At 35.7% G+C, this 9958-nt stretch overlaps 1 protein-coding gene across 7 annotated transcripts in view; it reads right to left on the reverse strand.

Moving 5' to 3' along the window:
- The window catches only part of LOC309626301 (uncharacterized protein), a 194308-nt gene that overhangs the window by 54224 nt on the left and 130126 nt on the right, over positions 1-9958 (reverse strand). The gene's annotated exons all lie outside the window — the stretch shown is intronic.

Consider the following 9958-nt stretch of genomic DNA (forward strand, 5'->3'; position numbering starts at 1 on the left):
GTCTGCCTTAGAGTTTTCGTGGTGCAAAAAAACTCAGACTCCCGCAGACCAACTGACACACCACCTCCCATCAGGCCAGGTACTGGGGCCGAAGCTCCAGGACCTCAAGCTGGGCACTGAAGCTTCCTCATCTTCTCCTCCATTCCAAACTGAAAGTAGCACTGGCTGTCTTATAGGACACTAGGAAGAGCTTCAGCGATCTTAACCTGGTCTCAGAGCCACCTATAGAATAAGCAACTAAGCAGGTATGGGAGGAGTGCAGGTGTTGCCCTCTAAGAAAGAGGGAAATGTAGAGAGACCCACTGAAATAAATTTCTAGCCCCAGGATGGAGACACACCTGCCTGGAGAGCCACTTAGGCAACTTTCATGTCCCTGTAGATGCTCCTCTTGACCAGAAATGCAGGATACCCAGGCAGCGAATCCCCAAACACGAAGCCAACTCTGGGCCTTCTCACCCCAAACGATTGACCCCAGCCAATCAAATATTTTCTATTTTCCTCTTCCTTGTTCTTTGTTCCTTACCCTATAAAAAAGCTTCCTGCCTTCTGCCCAATTTTGTAGTTCTTCGAATCCACTTCACAAAATGTTAAGTAAAGTTAGCTGGTATCACTTACATTGTTTTCTTTAATCGTTTATTTAACAGAAGTAACCTCATCTATTTGAGATGTAGCCAGATTTGTGTTGGAAAACTTTCCTTAGTTTGTTGAGATGCTCTAGAATAATCAACTGTGTGGTCTCCCTATCTATCAAGTGAAGGACAATCACCACGCCCCTCAAAGGAAGTGTTTCCTCTGCTCCAAAGGCTGTGTCTGATACAACGACTGCCCTTCTCCCAATCCATCCACAGTGCAGTGTAGCCACTGGGTTTAAACCCTTGGTGTGACCAAAAGAAACTAAAGATAAGTGAAAAAGATCATGGATTCCTTAAATCAAATGGAAACGAAGTTGGTTAGTTCTAGTTTCTCTGTGAGACACTGGCCTTTTCTTACTCCCTGGAAAACCAGTGGCCTCACTTGGATAATGAGATTGTGTACAGGCTTCTGTGGGTCCCTGTACCATCCCTGTTTCAGACGTTCAGCACAGGCACAACAGGACAAGTAGTAGAAAAGATTTTTGTGTTTTTTTTTTAACTTTCATTAAGAAAAAGCATAGGCATACATATATTTAAAACAAAGAAAATCAAGTTAAGGGAATGATAAGCACTAGACCCAGAATGCTGGCTACACCTGATGGGGGCGGGAGAGAGGAGGAGGGCACAGGGAGACGGAAGTCACAGGTGATGGGCAGGGGCTTCCCAAGTGTCCAACTATATCATCAAAATAAGTAACTAGCAGCACTATTCAGAAGAGCCAAAACATGGAAACAACCTAAGTGTCCATCAACAGACGAATGGATAAAGAAGATACGGTATATATACACAATGGAATATTACTCAGCCATAAAAAAGAATGAAATTCTGCCATTTGCGGCAACATGGATGGACTTGGGGGGCATTATGTTAAGTGAAATAAGTCAGACAGAGAAAGACAAATACTGTATGATATCACTTATATGTGGAATCTAAAAAATGCAACAAACTAGTGAATATAAAAAAAAGAAGCAGACCCACAGATATAGAGAACAAACTAGTGGTTACCAGTGGGGACAGGGAAGGGGGGAGAGGGGAGATAGAGGTAGGGGATTAAGAAGTACAAACTATTAGGTATAAAATAAGCTACAAGGATATATTGTAGAACTCGGGGAATATAGCCAATATTTTATAATAACTATAAATAGAGTACAACCTTTAAAAATTGTGAATCTCTGTATTGTATACCTATAACTTACATAACATTGTACAGCAACTATACCTCAATTTTAAAAAATGAAATAACTAGAAATAAATAAATAATTTAGTAAAACAAGCAATAACCAAAACCACATATCCTGTTCCACTTCTGCCTCGCATGCAGTTGAGTTGGTAAATCTACTCTGTAATCCACTTGGCTCCACGCTTCCCCATTGATCCTCCTCCAGGACTCAAGGTCCCCGTGGAAGCCCCGCAGCCCTCCTTCCTCATCTACCCCTGAATGTGTGCTCGTCCCTGGGCTGGGCTCCTGTGCTGTGAAGCTGCCAGACTGTGGAGAGACCCTACAAGATGGCTCTTCTGCCAACTCTTCCTTACCAGCGATCACACTGCTGGTGAGAAGTAATGTTGCTGATTTGGGCACCCCTGGGACTGGCTGTAATATCAGCAAACACTGGGAAAATTCCCAACCAGCCTGTTTGATCGATTCCAGAAACAAACCTCGTGCCTCTCATTCCTCCTGTAAGACAAACAGAACAGTGGACTCAGCCCCCAGATACTGGGGGTGATGCCTGGACTCTTTGTTCCCCAACCGTTGACTTGTTTGCCTATTTGTTGTATCCATTGTAATGACTTCTCTTTCATTTATAATTTTATTTATTTGAATCAGATCTCTTTTTTTTCTTAGTCCAGCTAAAGATTTGTCAATTTTTGTTTCTTTTCAAGAAAACAATGCTTATTTTCATTGATCTTTTCTTATATTGTTCTAGCCTCTATTTTATTTATTTCTGCTCTAATCATTATGATTTCCTTGCTTCTGCTAACTTTGAGTTTACTTTGTTCTTCTTTTTCTAGTTCCTTGTGTAAGTTTAGGTTGTTTGTTTGAGATCTTTCTTTTTTCTTAAAGTAAACATTTATCACTATAAACTTCCCTCTTAGAATTGCTTTTGCATATCCCATAAGTATATTGTATTCACATTTTGTTTTTCTCAAGTTCTATTGATTTCTTTTTTAATTTCTTCTTTGATTCTTCGGTTGTTCAGAAGTCTGTTGTTTAATTTCCACCTATTTTGAATTTTCCAGCTTTCCTCCTGTTATCAATTTCTACTTTTTATCATTGTGGTCAGAATTGATACTTGATATGATTTTGATCTTGTTAAATTTGTTAAGACTTGTGGCCAAAATATGATCTATCCTGGAGAATGTTCCATGAATGCTTGACAAGAATGTATTCTGCTGCTGTTGGATGGAATATCTTGTATATGTCTGTTAGGTTCATTTGGTCCGCAGCGTAGTTCAACTTTATTATTTCCTTATTGAACTTCTGTCTGTATGATTTATCTATTGTTGAAAGTAGGGTATTGAAGTCCTCTAATATTATGGCATTGCTGTCTATTTCTGCATACGTTAATAATTGTTTAATATATTTAGGAGTTCCAGCATTGGGTGATGTATATTTACAATTGTTATATTCTCTTGATGAAATGATCCTTTTATCATTATATAATGACTTTATTAAGTATAGCTACCTCTGCTCTCTTTGGTTTCCATTTGCATGGAACATCTTTTTCCATCCCTTCATTTTCAGCCTATGAGTGTCCTTAAAGCTTAAGTGAGTGTCTTGCAGGCAGCATATAGTAGGGTCTTCATTTTTTTAAAATCCATTCAGCCACACTATATCTTTTAATTGGATAATTTAAATTATTTGCATTTAGAGGAATTATTGATAGATAAGAACTTAATAACAACAGTTAATTATTTTCTGACTGTTTTGTAGTTCCTTTCTTCCTCTCTGTCTTTGTGAATTGGTGATATATTTTTTTTTGGTACTGATATGCTTTTATTCTTTTTTTTGAATTATTTGTATATCTATTATAGGCTTTTGCTTTGTGATTATCATGATGCTTTCATAACACATCTTATAGTTATAACAGTCCATTTACAACTTAACTTCAATTTCATAAAAATAGTTCTATATATTTACTTGCCCCTCCATTTTACATTGTTGATGTCATAATTTACATGTTTTTATACTGTGTGTCCATTAACAAAATATGGTAGCTGTAGTTATTTTTAACACTTTTGTCTTTTAATATTTATACTAGAGTTCAAAGTGATTTATACACCACCATTGCATATGAGTATTTTTAATTTTACTATATATTTACCTTTACAAGTGAATTTTATATTTTAACACGTTTTCATGTTACTAATTAGTATACTTTCATTTATACTTGAAGAACTCCCTTTAGCATTTCTTGTAAGGCAGATCTAGTAGTGATAAATTCCCACAGCTTTTGTTTCTCTGTGAAAGTCTTTATCTTTCCTTCATTTCCGAAGGACCACTTTTCTGGGGAAAGTATTCGGCTTCATAATTTTTTTCTTTTAGCGCTTTGATTATATCAGCCCTGGCGCTGGCCTGTTAGGGCTGCATTTCAGGACTCAGGGGGCAGGGCACAGAGCAGCTCAGCACTGCTGGCAGGAGGTCGAAGCTGAGATTAGGTCCCAGAGAGTGGAGCACAGTGTAGAATAGCTTGGCCTGGAGATGATGGATCAAAACTGTGACTTGGGCCCCAAGGGATGGAGTGCAGAGCGGTAGCAGTGTGGCCCAAGTGATGGCAAATCAGAGCCACGACTTCAAGCCCAGGGGGCAGGCACAGAGCACAGAAATGGTTTCTTATCATACATTGTTCCTCAACTTACGTTTTACACTCCTCAACATATCTTGGAGATCTTTTCATAGCATTAGTTTATTCCAAAAGTTCCTAATTAGTGGCCATTTTGATTTTTGCTGCTCTTTTATTAGTATAGACAATGCTGCAGTGAACATCCTTGATCATGTTTCCTTGAGCAAATCTGTATGAATTTCTTACAGTAGATACTGAGGAGTGGAATTGCTAGGTTTGGGTATGTACTTATTAACTGATAATGACAAATTGTTCCCCTAAGAGGCTGTACCAATTTACTCTCATCATTTCCCACAATTTCTCCAGTTTTATATATGAGCCACTTGGCAACTTTTACCAAATAATATGAAAAATGGTATCCCATCAGTCTAATCATCTCCCTATTTGTATGTGGGCTATCAGATTTCAGGATCATCCTTGAATGGCTACATCCTTTTCTTGGCTCATTTTATATTTACTTTGTTCTTTTCTTGTAGAAGTTCTTTGAACTAATATTTTATCTTTTGTCTATTGTTGCAAATATTTTTGGCTATGCTCTTGCTGTCTCTTTAACTTTGTTAATAATGTCATCATACAGAAGATTTTTAAAATTGTTATGGCTTTCATTTACTTGTTTAATTTTATCATGCTTTTCCTTTATGACTTTACAAATCTCACTTAAGAATGCTTTCTCTGCTCTAAATAACAGAGACATACTTGTCTCTATTTTCTTCTGATGCTTTTACATCTTGATTTTAATTACATTTAGATGTTTAATCTATATTGAACTTATTTTTGTAATTACTTTGAGCATAGATAACATTTTATTTTATTTTATTTTATTTTATTTTATTTTATTTTATTTTATTTTTGCCACGTGGATAGGTAACTTTTCTAACAGAAAAGTTACTTTGGGGATTTTCACTGGAATTGCATTGAATATATAGATTCATTTGATGATGAATGAAATCTTTATAATGATAGATTTCTCATTCATAAACAAGAAAAACATCATTTACACAGATGTTCTTTAATGTGGTTCAGTAAAATTGTAAGTTATTTTTTTAAAAATCTAAGATTTTAAGCATTTCTTATAAGATTCATTCCTAAGATTTCAATGGTTTTGATCACTATTATTGATGGAAGTCTCTATCTGTCTGTCTATCCATCATGTCTCTCTTCCCTTCTACCTTTCCTCCTTACACATACACACACACACACACACACACACACACATACACACGCACCCCGTTTATAGTTTTGAACTGCTGGTGGTAGTGTATAGCAGCATTAGTAGGCCATATTTAATGCTGATATCATACTCAACCATGCTGCTCAGCTCCCATATCAGCTCTAACACCTGTCCTTTGATTTTCTTGGATCTCTAAGCAGATTATTTTATCTGCCCATAATGACAAGGCATTTACTCCTTGAAATTCTTACACCTACTTTGTGTGTGTGTGTGTGTATCTATGTGTTATTTCATTGGTTACCATTGCTTCTAAAAGGTAGAATAAAAATGATTGACTGATGGAAAGCATTTCAGAACTTTTCTTGGTTTTAGTGAAAATGATTTTAATGCTTTGCTATTAAGTACAGTGTTATCAGGTTACAGTAGCACTTTTTGTAACTGACTTGATAAATTTTTTGAACTGTTAGAAATTCTTTAAAAATCATAATTAGATGTTGAATATTATAAAAATTGGTTTCAATTTGTAATAATAGGATTGTATGTTTTTATATGTCTTTAATCTGTTAATGTAGAGATTATACAATTAGATTTTCTGATGTTTAACCATGTTTATGTTACTGGGATAAATCTTATTTGTCACTATGTATTGTTTTAATATACTACCAGATTTGATATGCTAGTATTTAATTTTAAAAAATTGGAATCCATGTTCATAAATGATATGGTCTCATAAAAAACCAGCTTTCTAACTTCGTAATATTTTGGAACAGTTTGTAAAAGATGGCCATTATCTATTCTTTGAAAATTTGTAGAATTTTCTTTAAAACCATGTTGGGTGTAGGGAGATGCTTATGGTTTGATTTTTTTTTTTTGAATTTTATTTTATTTATTTTTTTATACAGCAGGTTCTTATTAGTTATCTATTTTATACATATTAGTGTAAATATGTCAATCTCAATCTCCCAATTCATCCCACCACCACCACCCCACCTCACCACTTTCCCCCCTTGGTGTGCATACATTTGTTCTCTACATCTGTGTCTCTATTTCTGCCTTGCAAACCAGTTCATCTGTACTATTTTTCTAGATTCTGCATATGTGCGTTAATATACAATATTTGTTTTTCTCCTTCTGACTTACTTCACTCTGTATGACAGTCTCTAGGTCCAACCACATCTCTACAAATGACCCAATTTCATTCTTTTTTATGACTGAGTAATATTTCATTGTATATATATATCACATCTTCTTTAACCATTTGTCTTTCGATGGGCATGTAGGTTGCTTCCATGACTTGGCTATTGTAAATAGTGCTGCAATGAACATTGGGGTGCATATGTCTTTTTGAATTATGGTTTCCTCTGGGAATATGTCCAGTAGTGGGATTGCTGGGTCATATGGTAATTCTATTTTCAGTTTTTTAAGGAACCTCCATACATTTCTCCATAGTGGCTGCATCAATTTACATTCCCACCAACAGTGCAAGAGGATTCCCTTTTCTCCACACCCTCTCAAGCATTTGTGTTTGTAGATTTTCTGATGATGCCCATTCTAACCAGTGTGAGGTGATACCTCATTATAGTTTTGATTTGCATTTCTCTAATAATTAGTGATGTTGAGCAGCTTTTCATGTGCCTCTTGACCATCTGTATGTCTTCTTTGGAGAAATGTCTATTCAGGTCTTCTGCCCACTTTTTGATTGAGTTGTTTGTTTTTTTAATATTGAGCTGCATGAGCTGTTTATATATTTTGGAGATTAATCCTTTGTCAGTTGCTTCTTCTTACATTTAGGTCTTTAATCCATTTTTAGTTTATTTTTGTGTATGGTGTTAGGGAGTGTTCTAATTTCATTCTTTTACATGTAGCTGTCCAGTTTTCTCAGCACCACTTATTGAAGAGACTGTCTTTTCTCCATTGTATACCCTTGCCTCATAGATTAGTTGACCATAGGTGTGTGAGTTTATCTCTGGGATTTTTATCCTATTCCATTGATCTATATTTCTGTTTTTGTGCCAGTACCATAATTTCTTGATTACTGTAGCTTTGTAGTATAGTCTGAAGTCAGGGAGTCTGATTACTCCAGCTCCGTTTTTTTCCCTCAAGATTGCTTTGGCTATTCGGGGTCTTTTGTGTCTCCATACAAATTTTAAGATTTTTTGTTCTAGTTCTGTAAAAAATGCCATTGGTAATTTGATAGGGATTGCATTGAATCTGTACATTGCTTTGGGTATTATAGTCATTTTCACAATATTGTCTCTTCCAATCCAAGAACGTGGTAAATCTCTCCATGTGTTTGTGTCAGTGTTGATTTCTTTCATCTTATAGTTTTCAGAGTACAGGTCTTTTACCTCCTTGGGTAGGTTAATTCCTAGGTATTTTATTCTTTTTGTTGCAATGGTGAATGGTATTGTTTCCTTAATTTCTCTTTCTGATCTTTTGTTGTTAGTGTATGGGAATACAGGAGATTTCTGTGCATTAATTTTGTATCCTGAAACTTTACCAAATTCATTGACTAGCTCTAGTAGTTTTCTGGTGGCATCTTTAGGATTCTCTATGTATAGTATCATGTCATCTGCGAACAGTGACAGTTTTACTTCTTCTTTTCCAACTTGGATTCCTTTATTTCTTTTTCTTCTCTGATTGCCATGGCTAGGACTTCCAAAACTATGTTGAATAAGAGTGGCGAGAGTGGACATCCTTGTCTTGTTCCTGATCTTAGAGGAAGTGCTTTCAGTTTTTCACCATTGAGAATGAAGTTTGCTGTGGGTTTGTCGTATATGACCTTTATTTTGTTGAGTCAGGTTCCCTGTATGCCCACTTTCTGGAGAGTTTTTATCATAAATGGGTGTTGAATTTTGTCCGAAGTTTTTTCTGCATCTCTTGAGATGATCATATGGTTTTTATTTTTCAGTATGTCAATATGGTGTATCACATTGATTGATATGCATATATTGAAGAATCCTTGCATTGCTGGGATAAATCCCACTTGATCATGGTGTATGATCCTTTTAATGTGTTGTTGGATTCTGTTTGCTAGTATTTTGTTGAGGATTTTTACATCTGTATTCATCAGTGATATTGGTCTGTAATTTTCTTTTTTTGTAGTATCTTTGTCTGGTTTTGGTATCAGGGTGATGGTGGCCTCATAGAATGAGTTTGGGAGTGTTCTTTCCTCTGCAATTTTTTGGAAGAGTTTGAGAAGGAGGGGTGTTAGCTCTTCTCTAAACGTTTGATAGAATTCACCTGTGAAGCCATCTGGTCCTGGACTTTTGTTTGTTGGAAGATTTTTCATCACAGTTTCAATTTCATTACTTGTGATTGGTCTGTTCATATTTTCTATTTCTTCCTGGTTCAGTCTTGGAAGGTTATACCTTTCTAAGAATTTGTCCATTTCTTCCAGGTTGTCCATTTTATTAGCATAGAGTTGCTTGTAGTAGTCTCTTATGATGCTTTGTATTTCTGTGGTGTCCACTGTAACTTCTCCTTTTTCATTTGTAATTTTATTGATTTGAGTCCTCTCCCTCTTTTTCTTGATGAGTCTGGCTAAAGGTTTATCAATTTTGTTTATCTTCTCAGAGAACCAGCTTTTAGTTTTATTGATCTTCGCTATTGTTTTCTTTGTTTCTATTTCATTTATTTCTGCTCTGACCTTTATGATTTCTTTCCTTCTACTAACTTTGGGTTTTGTTTGTTCGTCTTTCTCTAGTTCCTTTAGGTGTAAGGTTAGATTGTTTATTTGAGATTTTTCTTGTTTCTTGAGGTAGGATTGTACTGCTATAAACTTCCCTCTTAGAACTGTTTTCGCTGCATCCCAAAAGTTTTGGATCGTCATGTTTTTGTTGTCATTTGTCTCTAGGTATTTTTTAATTTCCTCTTTGATTTCTTCAGTGATCTCTTGGTTATTTAGTAACGTATTGTTTAGCCTTCACGTGTGTGTGTTTTTTACGGTTTTTTCCCTGTAATTTATTTCTAATCTTATAGCATTGTGGTCAGAAAAGATGCTTAATATGATTTCAATTCTCTTAAATTTACTGAGGCTTCATTTGTGACCCAAGATGTGATCTATCCTGGAGAATGTTCCATGTGCATTTGACAAGAAAGTGTAATCTGCTGTTTTCAGGTGGAATGTCCTATAAATATCAATTAAATCTATCTGGTCTATTGTGTCATTTAAAGCTTGTGTTTCCTTATTAATTTTCGGTCTGGATGATCTGTCCATTGGTGTAAGTGAGGTGTTTAAGTCCCCCACTATTATTGTGTTACTGTCGATTTCCTCTTTTATAGTTGTTAGCATTTGCCTTATGTATTGAGGT

The sequence above is a fragment of the Balaenoptera borealis genome (genome assembly GCF_965194805.1).
Source record: "Balaenoptera borealis genome assembly, chromosome: 3".
NCBI classification, from domain to species: Eukaryota; Metazoa; Chordata; class Mammalia; order Artiodactyla; family Balaenopteridae; genus Balaenoptera; species Balaenoptera borealis.